Source organism: Pristiophorus japonicus, unplaced genomic scaffold (genome assembly GCF_044704955.1).
Source record: "Pristiophorus japonicus isolate sPriJap1 unplaced genomic scaffold, sPriJap1.hap1 HAP1_SCAFFOLD_244, whole genome shotgun sequence".
Classification (NCBI taxonomy): Eukaryota; Metazoa; Chordata; class Chondrichthyes; family Pristiophoridae; genus Pristiophorus; species Pristiophorus japonicus.
The window spans coordinates 278562-296123 of record NW_027252166.1 but is presented as its reverse complement, the minus strand read 5'-3'; the positions used below and the strand labels follow the sequence as shown (position 1 = coordinate 296123).

Below are 17562 nucleotides of genomic sequence, written 5' to 3'. Positions count from 1 at the left end.
CCTCATCTGACACTACGGAACTAATGAGCCAACGTTTATAACAAGTTATAGTTTATTTTCAATATAACTGTCCATCTTGAGTTATATAGGTTCAATTCTGTCCAAAACCAAACTATGATCTCAACGTGTTTCCAATAAACCGCTTTTTAATGTATTGACGCAAGCGCTACCATTGTAGCTCAAGGAGTTTCATAATTAATAAACATAGAAATCAAGCAATGAAACGGCAGAGATGGTTTTCCGACTGCAGAATGCCCTCGCCCAGACAAGGTTTAAAAACTGGCAGCGTGCAGGAGGAAGGGAGGAGTGGAAAGAGAACCACAGAAAAGACACGGGAGTTTTGGAAGCTTAGGGAGTTTTTCTCTGACCACAACATAGTTGCGCACGGACCGGATATTGTTGCTGTTAAATATGAATAAAATGCAACGTTTGTTTGCAGCTGTTTCTGTTTCGGTCACTTTTAACTGACTAATTCTTAATTCCATTTGCCTGCGATGATTCCATAAATTTTCGTATACTTGCCAAACAAAAATCAATCAATGTGAAACTTCAAAATTTCAATTGACCCCAGCCGCAATAGATTTTTAGGCGAGGATTTATAAGGCAGGTGGAACAGGCAGCTGCACAATGGGAGCATCAACACCACACCGCATGTGCATGGACTTATAGCGGTGGAATCGGATCGGGCACAGTACCTATATGGTAATACAAGACCTGGAAAAGCCGAGGTTGTGAGTTCGAGCTTTACCGAGAAGAGCTGATCGTTTTGCTTGTGACATTTCTCCAGGAATCGAAAGTACATTTGATGTATCCCCCAACATGATCTACGTTTCACTGTTTTATTCTAGCACTTAGTTTGCTTTTGCACACAATATTGTAAAGGAGGATGAGAGTTGAAATTACATATGCGATGGAGTGGAGGCGTTTTGACATTTAATCAATAACTTTGATGTAAAGAATAATGTAGCGGAAACACACTCGATTTCAAAGGGAAGATATATAAAGGCATTGGTTATGTCCACATAATTCCTGCACCACATCCAATAGAAAAAGGATTTTCCTGAACATTTCGCTGAAAATGTTGTGCTCAGTGTTGCAATGCTCGTGCATTGGACTTCTCGCTGATTCTGTTCAATAGAAACATTCAAACTTGTCGATTCGAGTCCCATCAAAGTCCAATTGTAATTTAATAGAATGGTTACCGCACTGCAGGAGGCCATTCGTCCCATAGAGAGCGTGCCAGCTCTCAGCTGGTGCCACTCCTCTGTCCTTTCCCCATAGCCCTGCAGGAGAGGGTTGGCTGGTTCTGAGGCTGGAAAGAAATTGTTTGCAGGAAACCGCAACTGTCTGCGATAGCCAGAAGGTTTAATGTTTTGGCCCTGAAATCCACTCAGGTTTACCTGCTCGCCACTACACTGTGTAAAGCTCCATTCATTGCTCGAATAAATAAGAGCTCCAGTTGCGGACTGCATTTCCCTAGCTCAGAGCCTGAGAGATCGACAGGGAGCGAAGCACGTTTAAACCATCGCCCAATTATGTTTTACGCTTTTACAACATTTCAAGAGAGCAAATGAATTTCCCCTCAAGATGCAATGACCTTTTCTGACATTGGATTCGCAAGCATCTTTCTGTCTCTCCCTGTCTCTGGCTCTTGTATTTCTCTGCTTTGCGCTGATTAAGTTCTAAGGCGTCAATGGACGGCCTGGGCTGATCTAACGTGCAACAAGGGCAGAAATGGCTAAAGAAAGATGTGCACAATAGGAAAGGAGTGGTGTAAATTTGGGGCAAATATGTTCACAGATATGTCCCTTCGCGCTCGCAGTGAAATAAAGCAGCACCGATTATAGTTGTCTTAAGGTAGAGTGTAAATTATGAGAAGGCCGAGACAGACGACAATAAAGAGCTATTCATGCTGCAAATTCTTATTTGATAATACAGGTCACATATTTAAGATTAGTTTTGTAAACACATTCCAATATTTTTGACTTGGAATAGTCATCAATTCTCGCACGGCTGTTGGACGCCTGTGTCCAGTTGGAAAGCTGTCAGAAATAACATGCAGAACATTGACTTTCTGCTGAGCAGACCATGAGCCTCCTTCTTGAAAATGGTTTTCCAGCCACGCTAACAGGGGATTAAGCATCATGGGAGTTGAATGGAACTGTGCCCACTTGCATAGCAGGACGTGCAGGGGTCATTTCCCATTCCTTAAAGAACAGTAATGACACAATTGCAGAATTTGCTCGCACCACTCGCAATTCGCCCCAAAATGAGCTGAGCCGATCACGTGGAGTTAATACAATTCCTACAGTCAGTAAATACAGTTGGCATATCAAGAAAATATAAGAAATCACCGTGACTTAGTCACAGAGCGCGCAGCTTAATGGATAAGGTATGTTATCAGGAAATGACAGTTTTGATGAGATTTAGATTCAAAGCCAATTTATGTAATATTCAGTCAAATGCTTGGAAGGTTTATCAGCAACAAACGCTTAACAACGTAGATGAGCATAATCGATTAGCAGTCCTTTGCCTTAACCTCTCCCCTGCCATCTAGCACAACTCGGCTATTCCATTTCTTTTTGCATCCGTACAGAACTACGCTGCAAAATGTCCCCTTCACGACGTGTCCTGTCAGTGCACCCAGATCGACAATGTTGAAAATGTACTATCAGCTTCTGTAAGCAAACGGCGTTTAGTTACTACAGGATGGCTGTGAAATGTCTCCTCAAAAAATGAGGTGCGGGCCCCTTTTAAATAGACCAGGCAGCTGGACACGCCGTTTTCAAAACAGACCAAATGCAGAACTCTCTACAGTTAGACCACATTAGGCGTACTGTGTACAATGCTGGTCGCCATATTAAAAAGAAGATAGCGAGGCTCTGGATAGGGTGCGGAGAAGATCGTATACTATCAGGAAAGAATCGACAGGCTTAATTTATTTTGTAGTGAAACGTGAAGTCTGAGGGGTGACCTAATCGAGCGCTTTAATATCCTGAAAGGTTTTGACAGAGTAGATACAGAGTGTTTTCACTTGTGGGGAAGAGTATTACGAGAGACCATCATTATAAGAAAAATCAGCAACAAATCAAATTTGGAATTAAGAAGAATCTTCTTTGGCCAGAGAGTGGTAAGAATGTAGAACTTACTACCACCAGACAGGTGGAATCAAATATTATCGATGGATGTAAGGAGCCGTTAGATAAATAAATGAGGGACAACTGAATGGAGGGCTATGCTGAAAGTGCTCGATGTGGAAAGAGGGAAGGATGCTCCAGTGGACCACAATGTCGATATTGACAGGTTGGGCCGAAAAGCCGGTTTTTGCACTGAATATCCTATATGATATCATGAATTCGGCACCTATGAGTCAATTTCAAAACCAACATCTCGCAACTTTCAGACCTAGAGGAAATAACACTGATTAATATTCTGAGCTTACAGTCTTTCAAAAAGATGTCAAAATTTATGCTCCTTAAAACCGACCTCTTTGACCAAGTTTTGGGCAACTGCCATAATTTCTCTTTTATGTGGATCGGTGTCAGCGTTATTTAATTTTATTTAAGCTGTTGTGGAGCACCCTCTGACGTCTAACTATGTTACAGGCGCTACATAAATGCAAGTTGTTGTTGTTGTAATATTTCATCATTGTCTCCCTGTTTCAGGATGCAAAGAAAACGTGCTCGTTGAGGAGGCATGCAGCACATTTGCCTTTATTAGCCGAGGTATATTGTACAATACAACTGAAGTTATGCTTGAGATATGTAAAACATTATTTGGGCCACAGCTAGAGTACTGCGTACACATCAGTATAGGAAAGATGTAATTGCACGAGAGAGGGTGCAAAAGAGATTTACGAGGATGTTGCATGGACTGGAGAATTTTAGCTATGTGTAATGATTCGATAGGCTGGGTTTGTTTTCATTGGAACATTGGGAGCTGAGGGGAAACATTATTGATGTGTTCAAAATTCTGAGGGGCCGAAAGAGAGTGGATGGGAAGGAACTATATTTTTGATCACAATGGTCAACAAATAGGGGAGATAGATTTAAAGTCATTGGTAGCAAGTTGAGAGGGGAATTGACGGGTAATGGCTTCACCCAGAGCAAGTTGGGAGTCTGGAACTCACTGCCTGAAAGGATGGGAGAGGCAGAAACCCTCACCGCATTTAAAACGCGCTAGGATATGCACTTGAAATGCAATAACCTACAGGGCTACGGACCAAAAGCTGGAACATGGGATTCCTCTGGGTAGCTCTTTGTTGGCCGGCGTTGACCGAATGGGCCGAAATATCCTTCTTCCCTGCTGTAAATAATCATGATTCTATGATTCAGTTCTAAGCGAGGATCTAACTACAAGTAAGCCGGACGTGGAGACTTTATGAGTAGAATTAAGAGATAGGAAAGGATTTAAGACAATAGTGGAAGTTGTATATATACCCCCTAGTCGCAGCTGTGAAGCAATAGAATATATATATGTAGAGATTAGACAAGCGTGTATTCAAGACAGTGTGGTTTTAATATGTGATTTAAATTTTCATATATATTGGGATAATCGGACTAGCTCCTGTCAGAAAAATTGTGAATTTCTTGAGTGTGACCGGGCTAGTTCTATAACAATATGTTCCAGAACGAACAAGGGGCATGCCAATTTACATTTAGTAATGAGTAACGAGCCGGATTTACTCAACAGCCAAAGGGTAAGAGAAAATGTATTTAATAGCGATCAAAACATGATCGACTTCAACGTAACGTTTGACAGGGAGATACATGAAACAGCTACTACCATTCTAGATTTCTGTAAGACCGACTTCAAGGGGCTGAGAGAGAGACTTTCCAGAATACACTGGGAAAAATCTGTTATTGGTAAAACGACAGGAGGTGTTAAAAATAATTAAAAGTAAAAAAAAATCAATTTATCCCCCTGAGGGGCCAAAGAAAACAGGCATGGACGACTAAAGAGGTAACGGACCACAATAAACTAAGAGTAAAAACGGACACAAATGCGAAAAATAGCACAGATCCTGGTGAATGGGAAAGGTACAAAGAAGAGCAAAGGGACACAAAGCAGATAGTAAGTGGTACAAAGAGGGAGATTGAAAATAACCGATTGGTGAAATGAACAGACACATAGCAGATGTAAGTTAACGCAGAGAATTATGAAGTGAAACATTTTGGTAGGATGAGGAGAGGCAATGTGAATTAATGATACAATTTTAACGGGGCCAGATTTATACATGAAAATTTAAATCCCCATTTAAGCATCTGCCTGTGGAGATCAATGATCCTGAAACCAGTCATAATGCTCCCTGTATTGTATTAACCAACTCTAAAACGTACAATTTTAAAGAGGGGGCAGGATCTGGAAGACATGGGGTCGTTTCCTTTGTTAATAGACGAATAGAGTCGAAAAACAAGGAAGTTATGCCAAACAATTATAAAACACTTATGAGGTCTTAGCTGGAATGTTGCGTGGGGAACACGCTTCAGGGAAGAAGTCAAGCCCTTGTAGAGGATGCAGAATAGATTTACTAGAATACTGCCAGAGTTGGGGACCTCATTTATACGAAGAGACTGGAGAAGCTGGGATTTTTCTCCTTAGAATAGAAAATGTTAAGAGGCGATATATGGCGCTAGTTCAAAATTATGAAGTGTTTTGATAGTGAAAAAGGAAAAAGCTTCAAAATATGACATTTAAAGTGATAAAATATCGATAGGCACAGATGGGGGTCGAACCCATGATCTTCGGTTTACGAGACCGACGCCTTACCACTTGGCCACCGCGCCCTGATGAATTGTGTGACTGGCGTCATATTGTTACCGAATCCCACATCATTTCAATTCGGTTGTACAAACACAGACGCATATGCAAAGACAGAAAGTTGGATAATGGAACGGGCAAATGACCAGCGCCATTTATTTGAAACTATCATAAAACATTTCATAAAATCATACATACCGATGGAGAGTACTTGGTCCATCGTACTCTTGAACGAGCTATCCAATTATTCCCAGATCTTTCCACAACGCCCTGCAAAATGTGCCTCTTCAAGCATTTATCCAATTCCATTTTGAGGGTTAATATTGAATCTGCAGTGCTACGGGGAAATAACAGGGTGGTAAGACGAGCTGAGAGTCAGCACGGGCTCAACGGGCAGAACTGCCTTCATCCATGCTGAAACAATTCTATGAATCGATGACTCTATGATTCACCAACTTTTCAGCAGTGCATTACAGATCAAAGCTTAAAAAAAAACATTTCTCCTTCACTTTCATCTGTTTCCTCTGTTGTCCTCTGGATGTTGACAGGACTGGATAGTTTTGGGTATGGAGAAAGATTGGGGTTGTTTACTTCGGAACAGATGAGGATAAAGGGTGACATAATTGACGTGTATAACATTATGCGGGGCCGAGATAGTGTGCATAAGAAACACCTGTACCCCTGAGCAGAAAGGTCAATAACCAGGGGGCATAGATTTAAAGTAATTGGTAAAAGGATTACACGAGAGTCGAGGAGAAATGTTTTCGCCCAGAATGAATTTGGGTCTGGAACTCACTGACTGAAAAGTTGGTGGAGACACAATCCCTCATCACATTTAAGTAGTACTTGTATATGGATTGAATCGTCCTAATCTGCAACGCTACAGATCAAAAGCTGGGAAGTGCGATAAGGCTTGATAGCTCTTTTGATTGGCGGAAATAGGATGGGCCGAATCCTCTCCTTCCCTGACGCAAACTTCTCCGATTCTATGATTCTATGAGGTGGGGAATGCTCTTTTGTTTCCTGCACATATCTCTATCCCACCATCGATGGGATCTTGCTGTGTGGTAATTGGATGCCGTATTGCCCAACAGCACATCCAGTGACTACACTTCAAGAAGTACTTCATTTTTGGTAAAGCACGTTTTAATAAAAATATTAATTCAGTGCATGTGGGCGTAGCTAGCAAGGCTGATATGTATTGCCCAACCCTAATTGCGTTTGAGAAGATAGTGATGAAAAAACTTCGTGGACCACTGCAGTACTTGGATCTGCACTTGATGGCTACGGTCCAAGAGCTAGAAATTAGATTTGACAGCATACTACACAGTCCACCAGCAAAGACGCGATGGGCTAAATGGTTTCCTTCTGTGCTGTAAATTTCTATGGCTCTGTGGTTCAGTCACTGACTGATGGTACTACAAATGTACTGTTGTAGAAGGAGTTCCAAGATTTTCACCGCACGATAATGGAAAGGCGATATATTTCCTGGTTCATTTTCTGCAGAGTTGATACTCGAGTTGGAAAAATCAATCTTCAACGATCATGCCCACTTCTGATCTTATGATGAAGGGCAGGTCATTGATGAAGCAGGTGATGATGAACACCTGCAGCGATATCCTGGGCTCAGATGATTGGCGTCGAACCACAACCATCTTCTTTTAGGCTAGGTATGTCTCCAGCAGTGGAGATTAACCCCGCAATCATTTCAACGTTAGAAGCCTCCTTGATGAAACATTCGACCAAATACTGTTTTGATGTCAAGGACAATAAGTCTCGCCTCATTTTAGAATTAATCACTTTTGGCCATATTTGGACCAAGGCTGTAATGATGTCTGGAGGCTGGGGGTCCTGTCGGAACTCAAACTGAGCAACGGGGGGCAATTGGGTCATCCTATGTTCGTGAAAGATGCTGCAGGAATGCAAGCTGGTGCATTTACTGTTGGAAAACAGCGCACACTGCATGATGTAGGATCACATGCGTCATCGACCAGAAATCTTACTCCAACCTTCCTCTTCCCACAGCCCCTAACCAGAGTTTCAAAGCGTGGCACGTTTTAAAACGCCAGTTTTAAAAAAATTGTTTCATTCTATATTTCTTAAAGATTAAGAAGGCACAACAGGAAGACAGATATCCCAGTTTGCCGATGATGCAAATATTGGTGATGTGGTAAGGAGGGCAGTCGTTAGCGTATACTTATAAACATATATTGATAGATTAAACGAATGGACGATTCAGTGGCAGATAGATTCCAAACAGGTAATTGTGTGGTCACCCATTTTAGATCACAAAGTTTAGATCCGAGTCCTAATTAAATGGAGCACAGCTCGGAGGGATTGATTTCCAAAGTGGTTTGCAGTCCAAGTGCCCATCCCGCTAACCTGCAGTAGCAAGTTACAAATATATTCGAAACAACTAATGGCATGTTAGGCTTTATAACTAGGAGTTGGACTATAATGCAATGGAAGTTTTTCTTCAACTGAACAGAGATGTAGTTATACTATATCTGGAGTACTCTAAGTTATAGAATATAATAGATTCATAGAAGCTTACAGCACAGAAGGAGGCAATTTCGACCCATCCTGTCCGTGCCACGGTTACTCAGCCTAATCCCACTTTCCAGCTCAAGGTCCATAACCCTGCACGTTACGGCACTTCAGGTGCACATCCAAATACTTTTTAAGTTTTAAGGTTTCTGCCTCTACCACTCGGTAGGCAGTGCATTTTAGACAACCACAACTAACTGCATGTGAAAATTTCACATCACATCTCCTGTAAACCTTCTCCAAATACTATAAATGTATGCCCGCTGGTTGTTGAGTCCTCTGCTATGGGAAATAAAGCGTTTCTATCCATTATATCCAGTCCGTTTGTGGGCACGGCCCCTTCGAAATGATAGGCTGGATTGGAATGTGTACAGTTCTTTATCACCAGAATGTTACCAGGTTGCGACGGGTTAAATTATGTGGAGAGATTACATAAACTAGGCCTGTACTCCCTGGAATATAGAAGGTTAAGTGGTGATTTGATTGAGCTTTTTAAAATTTTAAAACGAATTGATAAGATAGATAGAGAGAAAGCTTTTTTTTACCGTTCGTGGGGGAGTTTACGACAAGAGGACATAATGTTAAAATCAGAGGAAGGCCATTCGGCAGAGAAGTTAGGAAAATCTTCTTTACGTAAAGGGTGATGGATTTATCTTCTACAAAAAGCAGGATATATAGTAGCTCAATTAAAAATGTTAATTTTAGATTGATAGTTTTTGCTAGACATTGATTAAAATGATGTAGAGCCAATGCAGATAGATGGAGTTACGATTGAGGTTAGCCAAGAATTAACAGAATGGCGAATAGGCACAAGGGGCGGAATGGCCTAATTCTGTTCCTGTGTTCAGTCAATTGGCAGAACTCCTATTATAAATAAAGAAATGTTGTCTTGAAGGGTTAATTAAAATATATTCTTTGCAGAAATTATGGATCGCTTACACGCTTTCATAACAAACAAGCATTAAGTCTAATTGTCAAACCAGTTGGTTGAACATTTACCAGGAACAGAGACACATCAGTTGGATTTTAATTCCAACCCATTAACATCTCGGCCATCCTGGTCATGGGCACGCTGCAGTGCAGTGCTTGGAAATTCGGCAAATTGATTAGAGACTCAAAATTTAGTTTTCAGCGCAGAGCAAACTTCACGTCTGCATACTATGCAAACGTGGGAGGATATATACCTTGTGTTTAACTGTGGGCGGTGAAAAGCTGTACCACAATAGCAAAGCACTAGGCAAACAACGCATTGAACTGATCGTCCGTAACTTGACAACAAACCCCCGTGCTTTAACCCAGAGAACATGTAATCTTCCCGTCAACACTGAACATCTTTGAATGAATAATGTTAAAATGCGCGACAACCACCCAGTATCAGCAAGCTCAGATTGAACCAGCGCATAAAGAGATAACTCATAAGGTATGGAGTAAACTGATGTGGGTAGCGATGGAGAGTGACAGAGATAAAGTCATATTTGGACGGATAAACAGATCCCCAATGAGAAAAGCTTACAGAAATTAACTGCAACTGAAATAGATATACAGCGAGACTGACACGCGGAAAGAAAGTCAGATTCAGAGAGAAATATAATGAATCATAGAGAGAGAAAAAGAGAGCCAGAACATTAAAGGTGAGAAAATCCCTGCTGGCACGGCCGGAAATTAAATCCGTAATCTGAGGTTGACAGGTGAAAACACAAGATAACTGAGAGAGGATTGTAGCATCACAGAAGCATGGCTAGAGATACTTTCCCCAGAGCACGGCAAACTGTTCGCCATCAACTATTTACTCAATTTGCTTCGAGAGGTTGTCACCCCTCATCTTAAGAGTGTGCAGGTAGAGAGGGAGTGGGTGACTAGCAGACAGAATAGCAGTACTCGGCAGGTAGTGCATGAGGTCCCGAGTCCATCTCACTCGTCAACAGACATGAGCTTCTGAGTACCGGTGTGGAGATAGTGTCTCTGGGGAGTGCAGCCAGATCCAAATCCACGGCACCGCAGGTGGCTCAGCTGCACAGGGGAGGAGGGAGAAGAATGGCAGAGCTATAATGGTAGGTGATTCAATAGTCAGGGGAGCAGACAGGCGTTTCTGCAGCCGCAGCCGTGACACCAGAATGATATGATGACTCCCTGGATCCAGGGTCAAGGATGTCACCGAGCGGCTGCAGGGCATTTTGATGGAGGAATGTGATCAGTCAGAGTTCATTTTCCATACTGTTACCAATGACATAGCTAGAAAGAGAGATGAGTTCTTGCAGACAGAGTTTAAGGAGCTACGAGAGAGATTAAAAAGCAGGACCTGAAAGGTAGTAATCTCAAGAATACTCCAGGTGCCACGAACGAGTGAGTACAGAGATAGGAGGATAGAGCAAATTAATGCATGGCAGGAGAGATGGTGCAGGAGGGAGGGCTTTAGTTTCCTGAGAAATTGGGTCCACTTCTGGCGGATTTGCGACGTGTACCGAATGGGTTGCACCTCAACAGATCCGGGACCACTAACCTCGCGTGGTGGGGGGTGGGAGGGCTGGAGGTTTCGGTTGCTCGTGCTGTGGGAGAGGGTTTAAACTAGTTTGGCAGGGGGATAGGAACCTGAGAATCGATTCAATAGGGAGGCGAGTAGAGTTTGAATTAAAAAGCAAAAATGTAGAAAGTGACCTGTAGGACAGAAGAAACAAGCAGGAAAAAAGGGTAAAATATAAATTTTAAAGCTTTTTCTCTAAATGCACGTAACATTCGTAACAAAACAGATGAGTTGACGGCACAAATAGATACAAATGAGTATGATCTGATATTCATTACAGAGACGTGGTTGCAAGGTAACCAGGACTGGAAACTAAATATTCAGGAGTATTTGATATTTTGGAAGGACAGACATAAAGGAAAAAGATGAGGGATGATCTTATAGAAACATTTAAAATAATGAAAGGGATAGACAAGATAGAGGCAGAGAGGTTGTTCTGTTCGGAGAGACTAGAACTAGGAGACACAACCTCAAAATACGGGGGAGCCAATTTAAAACCGAGTTGAGAAGGAATTTCTTCTCCCAGAGGTTTGTGAATGTGTGGAATTCTCTGCCCAATGAAGCAGTTGAGGCTAGCTCATTGAATGTATTCAAGTCACAGGTAGATAGCTTTTTAACCAAAAAGGGAATTAAGGGTTACGGGGAGCGGGCGAGTAAGTGGAGCTGAGTCCACGGCCAGATCAGCCATGATCTTGTTGAATGGCGGAGCAAGTGCGAGGGTCTAAATGGCCTACTCCTGTTCCTAATTCTTATGTTGTTATGTTAAGAGGTGGGGTCACACTGTTAATAAAAATGGGATCAGTGCATTAATGAGAAATAATATCGGCTCAGAGGATCAAGAGGTTGAATCAGTTTGGGTGGAGTAAAAGGAACAATAACAGGAAAAAGTCGCTGGTGGGAATAGACTATAGGCCCCCTAACCGTAGCTACATGGTTGGACAGAGTATAAATCAAGAAATAATGGAGACTTGTAAAAAAGGAACAGCAATAATCATAGGTGATTTAACCTTCATATTTACTGGAAACACTTAATTGGTCAGGGTCGCCTTGAGGAGACGTTCATAGAGTGTATTTGGGATAGTTTACTTCGACAGTACATGCTACCCCAACCAGGGAGCAGGCAGTCTTAGATCTAGTACTGTGTAATGAGACAGGATTAATAAATGATCTCAGAGTAAAAGATCGTATAGGAATGAGTGGCCATAATATGGATGAATTTTAAACTCAGTTGGAGGGAAAGAAATTTGGTTCTCCAACCAATGTCCGAAGCATAAATAAGGGGGACAACAAAGGTTGGCTAAAGTAGATCGCAAAATAGACTAAAGTGTGGGACGGTTGTAGAGCAGTCGCAGACATTTAAGGACATATTTTATAACTCGGAACAAAAATGTATCCAATGAGTAGGAAAGACTGTAAGAGAAGAGATAACCATCCGTGTCTAACTAAGGAAATAACGGAGGGTTTGAAATTGAAATCAAAGGCACACAATGTGGCGAAGACGAGTGGGAGACTAGAGCAGCAGAGAACGATTAAAAACATGATTGAAGAGGGAAGATAGATTATGAAAGTAAACTCGAAGGATTTATAACAAGAGATAGTAAGAGTTTTTACAGATACATAAAAAGGAAAAGATTGGTTAATATGAATGTTGGTCCCCTGGAGGATGAGATTGGGGGTTAATATTGGAGGTCAGGGAAATGGCAGAGACATTAAACAAATATTTTGTATTGACCTTTAAGTAGATGATACTAAAAACAATCCAAGAGTGGATAATCAAGCGAATGTAGGCATGGATGACTATCACTATCAAGAAGGAAGTACTGCTAGTAAAATAATTGGACTAAAGGCGGACAAGTCCCCTGGACCTGATGGCTTTCATCCCAGGATCTTAAGTGAAGTGGCTGCAGAGATAGTGGATGTATTCGTTATATTTTCTCAAAATTTCCTGGATTCGGGGCGGATTGGAAACCACAAATGTAACGCCCCTATTTAAAAATTGAGGCAAGCATAAAACTGGAAACTATAGACCAGTTAGCCTAACATCTGCCTTTGCGAAAATGCTGGAGTCCATTATTAAGGAAGCAGTAGCGGGACATTCAATCAAGCAGAATCATTATGGTTTTATGAAAAGGAAATCATATTTAACAAATTGCTGGAGTTTTTGAGGATGTAACGAGTGGATAAGGCGGAACCAATGTATGTGGTGTATTTGGATTTCCAGAAGGCATTTGATAAGGTGACACATAAGAAGTTAATGCACCAGATAACAGCTCACGGGGTTGGGAGTAAATCAAAGTTAGAGGCTTCGCTATATAAGAGAAAACACAGCGTCTGGATAAATGCGTCATTTTCCAGTTGGCAAACAGTGACTAGTGGAGTGACGCAGGTATCGGTACTCGGTCCTCAACTAATTACAAACTATATTAATGACTTGGATGAAGGAACCGAGTGTAATGTAGCTAAGTTGTCTGATGATACAAATAGGGTCGGAAAGCAAATTCTGAGGAGGACACAAAAAATCTGCAGAGAGATATAGTTAGGCTAAGTGAATGGGCAACAAGTTGGTAGTTGCAATATAAGAGGTTACCTACTTTGACAGAAATAATAGAAAAGCAAATTATAATTTAAATGTAGAAACGTAGCAAAGTGATGCAATACAGGGACAGATGAGAGTCCTTGTGCATGAAACACAAAAATTAGTATGCAGGTACAGCAATTAATCAGGAGGGCGAATGGAATGTGCGTTAATTGCAAGTGAGAAAGAGTATCAACCAGATTAGTCCTGCTACAATTGTACCAGGTATTAGTGAGGCCACACCTGGAGTACTGTGTGCAGTTTATTCTCCGTATTTAAGGAAGGATATACTTGCAATGGAAACTGTTCAGAGAAAGTTCACACAGTTGATTTCGGAGATGAGGAGAGTTGACTTATGAAGATAGGTTAAGTACGTTGGGACCATCCGCAGTGGAGTTCAAAAGCATGAGAGGTAATCTTATCGAAACTAATAAGATAATGAGAGGGCTCGACACGTTAGGTGCAGAGAGCATATTTGCACTCATAGGGGAAAGTAAAACTAGGGGTCATCGACTTAGAATAAACGACCGCCCATTTATAAGAACATAAGAACGTCCGAAATATGAGCAGGAATAGGCCATACGGCCCCTCGAATCTGCACCACCATTTAATCTGGAAATTGCTGATCGGATCATGGATTCAGGTCCACTTCCCTGCCCGCTCCCTTATTGGTTAAGAAAGTGTCTCTGACTTAAATTTATTCAATATCCCGGCTTGCAAAGCTCTCTAAGGCAGCGAAGTCCACAGATTTACAACCCTCTGAGAGAAGAGATTCCTCCTCATCTCAGTTATAATAGGCGGCCCCTCTTTCTGAGATGATGACCCTTGTTCGAGTCTCCCCTATCAATGGAAAGCTCCTCTCTGCATCCACCTTGCCAAGCACCCTCTGTTACATATAGGTTTTGATAAGATCCCCTCTCATTCTTCTGAATTCCAATGAGTAGAGGACCAGCCTCCTCAATCTTTCCTCATAAATCAAGCCCCTCATCTCTGGAATCAACCGAGTGAACCTTCTTTGAACTTCCTCCAAAGCAATTATCCTTTCGTAAATTTGGAAACCAAAACTACACACAGTATTCCAGGTGTGGCCTCACAATACCCGACATAACTGTTGCAAGACTTCACTGCTGTTATACTCCATCTCCTTTGCAATAAACGCCATGATTCCACTGGCCTTCCTGATCATTTGCTGTACCTGCAGACTAACCTTTTGTGTTTCATGCACAAGTACCCACAATTCCCGCTGTACTGCAGCACGTTGGAATTTTTCTCCATTTAAATAATAGCTTGCTCTTTGCTGTCAAAGTTTTTTCTGTTAAAGTGCATGACCTCACACTTTCCAACATTATACTCATACATTGGTTTTCATCCCACCTTTATATCGTCAGCAAACTTCGTTACGTTACACTCGGTCCTTTCTTCCCAGTCGTTAATGTAGATTTAAAACTGACATGAGGAGAAACTTCTTTTCTCAATCGTTGAAAATCGATGGAATTCTCTTCCTCAGAGAGCTGTAGAGGCTGGGTCAATGAATAAATTAAAGTCGGAGATAGACATATTTTTCAATGATAAGGGAGTAAAGGCTTATGGGGAGGCAGCGGGGGAAGTGGAGCTGCGTCCTTGATTAGATCTTCCATGATTTATTCAATGACGGAGCAGGGTCAAGGGGTCAAATACTCCTACCCAGAATTCTTATGTTCTTATGTACTTAAGAAAGTTCTGATCGCATCTGTAGCAACCAACTGTTCAGACAATTCATTCAAAACCTTAATTAATTTGTGAATAAGTCAGTAATCTCCTCATCTCAACTCCGGTTCATTTGTCAGCTAAATTGCTAATTTAAATCTGAGATTGATAGATTTTTGCTAGATAATGGTAGGAATTGATTTGGTGTCAAAGCAGATGGATGAAGTTAAGATATTGGTCAAACATTATCTCACTAAATGGTGGAACCGGCTCGAGGGTTCGACGACCCCTGCTTTTATTTTCCGTCAATTAGCAAAGCACCTGTTGTAAACGTAGGAACGCTTCCTGGAATTGTAAAATATAAATACAAAACCTTCCTTTCCAATGATTATAACAATTTACCAAGTTATCATAACAGACAACATCTGCTAGTACTGAAGCTTAAACCCAAGCCAACATTCGCACAGTTGATTTTCAGTCCAAAACCTTAATCACTCAGCCATCCTGACGATTGAAGCAAAAAGTGCAATTTTCGACAATTGAAGAAATTCATTCCACACCAAATACCAATCCGTTGATAATGCCAGTGATTTGAAAGCTGCTGTAAAAAAAAATAACATCAATTACTTTTCAGATTCCTGGCCCTCATTCTCCCTATCACTATAGTCGTCCAATCCCTCTGATCATCCATTCCCCACCAGGACGGCTTGAGGCCCCTCCATTTCTTCATTGAACGGATGCTCAACCAGTTCCCATCTACCGTCAATTCATCCGCCTGGCCGAACTTGATTTAAACTGGCATTGGACAACTTCTCCTTTGACTCCACACGCTTACTGCAAATTAAATGTGTTGCTAGGGTATCCCGCAAGTGGCCCAGATATGCCTGTATTTCAATGGTATATGTGCAACATCGTTTTTTCTCGTCCTACTCATGTCCGATCCATCACCTCGTTTTCTGGTACATTGATGAGTTTATCTGTGCCATTTTCAGCTTTCGCAGCAAACTCGAAATTAAGTCAACTTTGCTTTAAATTTCCACCCTTCCCTGTCCTAAACATGGCCCATCTCCGATTCTTCCCTTCCTTTCCTCGATTTCGCTACCTCCATTGCTGAGGATAGTCGGCCGACCAATATCTACTATAACCCCACTGATTCCCACATCTACCTTAACTACACTTTTCCCCACTCGCTTTCTATAAGGACTTCTTTCCATTCTCCCAGTTTCTCCATCTCCATCGTATCTGTCCTGACGATGGCAAAGTCAATACCAGTGCTATCGATATGTAGCTAAATTTTTCTCCAGCAAGAAAAACCCACGACCCGAGTACACATGACCCTTGAACTTCTCCTGCCCATTTCCCGCACTTCTGCTCTCATCCCTTCTCCTTCCTCGCAGAACCACGATAGAGTTCCACTTGTGCTTAACATTCACCCCACTAACCGCCACATTCAACAGATCATCCTGCCCCATTTCTGACACATCCAACGTGGTCCCACCATCAAATACATTTTACCCTCCCCTCTCTCTTCAGCAGTGCAAAGGGACCAGTCTATCCGGCACGCCATGGTCCACTATCCAATCACCAGCAACAATGCTTTCCTTCCCACAGAGCCTTCCAGTGCAAGCGCAGGAGAAGCAACACGTGGCCATTTTCTCCTCCCGGTCCACAGTCCAGGCCAGTATAGGTGAAACAACCACTTACTTGCACTTCTTTCAACATAGTATTCTGTATCGACTGAAATCTCCTCGACATTGGGGCGACCAGGCAAATATTATGTGAGCACTTTACCGAGCAGCTCATTTCAGTCCGCAAAAAGAACCCCAAGCTTTCGGTCGTCTGTCTCGTCCTCCTACACTGTTCCCATGAAGCTCAACGTAAGTTCGAGGAACAGCAGCTCATCTTTCCATTCGGCACTTTACAGCCTTCCGGGCTCAACGTTGATTTCAACAATTTCATAATTCTAACCACTGCTCCCATTTTTTCGGACAGTAGCTGTTAGTAATGATTTTGCTATTCTCTCTTACCCTTTCTCTAGAAGCATATTTTTTTTCTTGAAGTGTCCCTTTATCATGCCCTTTCGGTTTTGTCATGACATCATTTCTTCTTTCCACCATGTGACAGGATTTCCTTTTCGCTCTTTCCTGCCCTCCACCTCTCCCTGCTTAAGTACCTGCTTAAAATCTGTAACACCTCCAACTTCTGACACTTTTGATGAAATATCATCGATGTGAAACATTATCTCTGTTTCTCATTTCACTAATGCTGCGTGTCTTGTTGTATATGTTCAGCAATTTCTATTTGCATTTCCTATTCCCAGCATCCCCAGTATGTTGCTTCAGAAAAAGTAACATCAGTGCTATGGATGAGAGGTTTCCTTATCAAGTGGTGATGAGGCGATCCTGTCAAACCGGAAAGAGCGGGTTCAACCTCTGTCTGCGCTTTCAAATAAGTTCCCGTCGATCTCCTGTTG

At 41.9% G+C, this 17562-nt stretch overlaps 1 non-coding gene across 1 annotated transcript; it reads right to left on the bottom strand.

Annotated features, from left to right (window-relative positions):
* Window positions 1–5714: 5714 nt before the first annotated feature.
* trnat-cgu (transfer RNA threonine (anticodon CGU)) lies at window positions 5715–5786 on the bottom strand. Its single transcript has one exon. It is a non-coding gene; the product is annotated as a tRNA-Thr (tRNA).
* Window positions 5787–17562: the final 11776 nt, after the last annotated feature.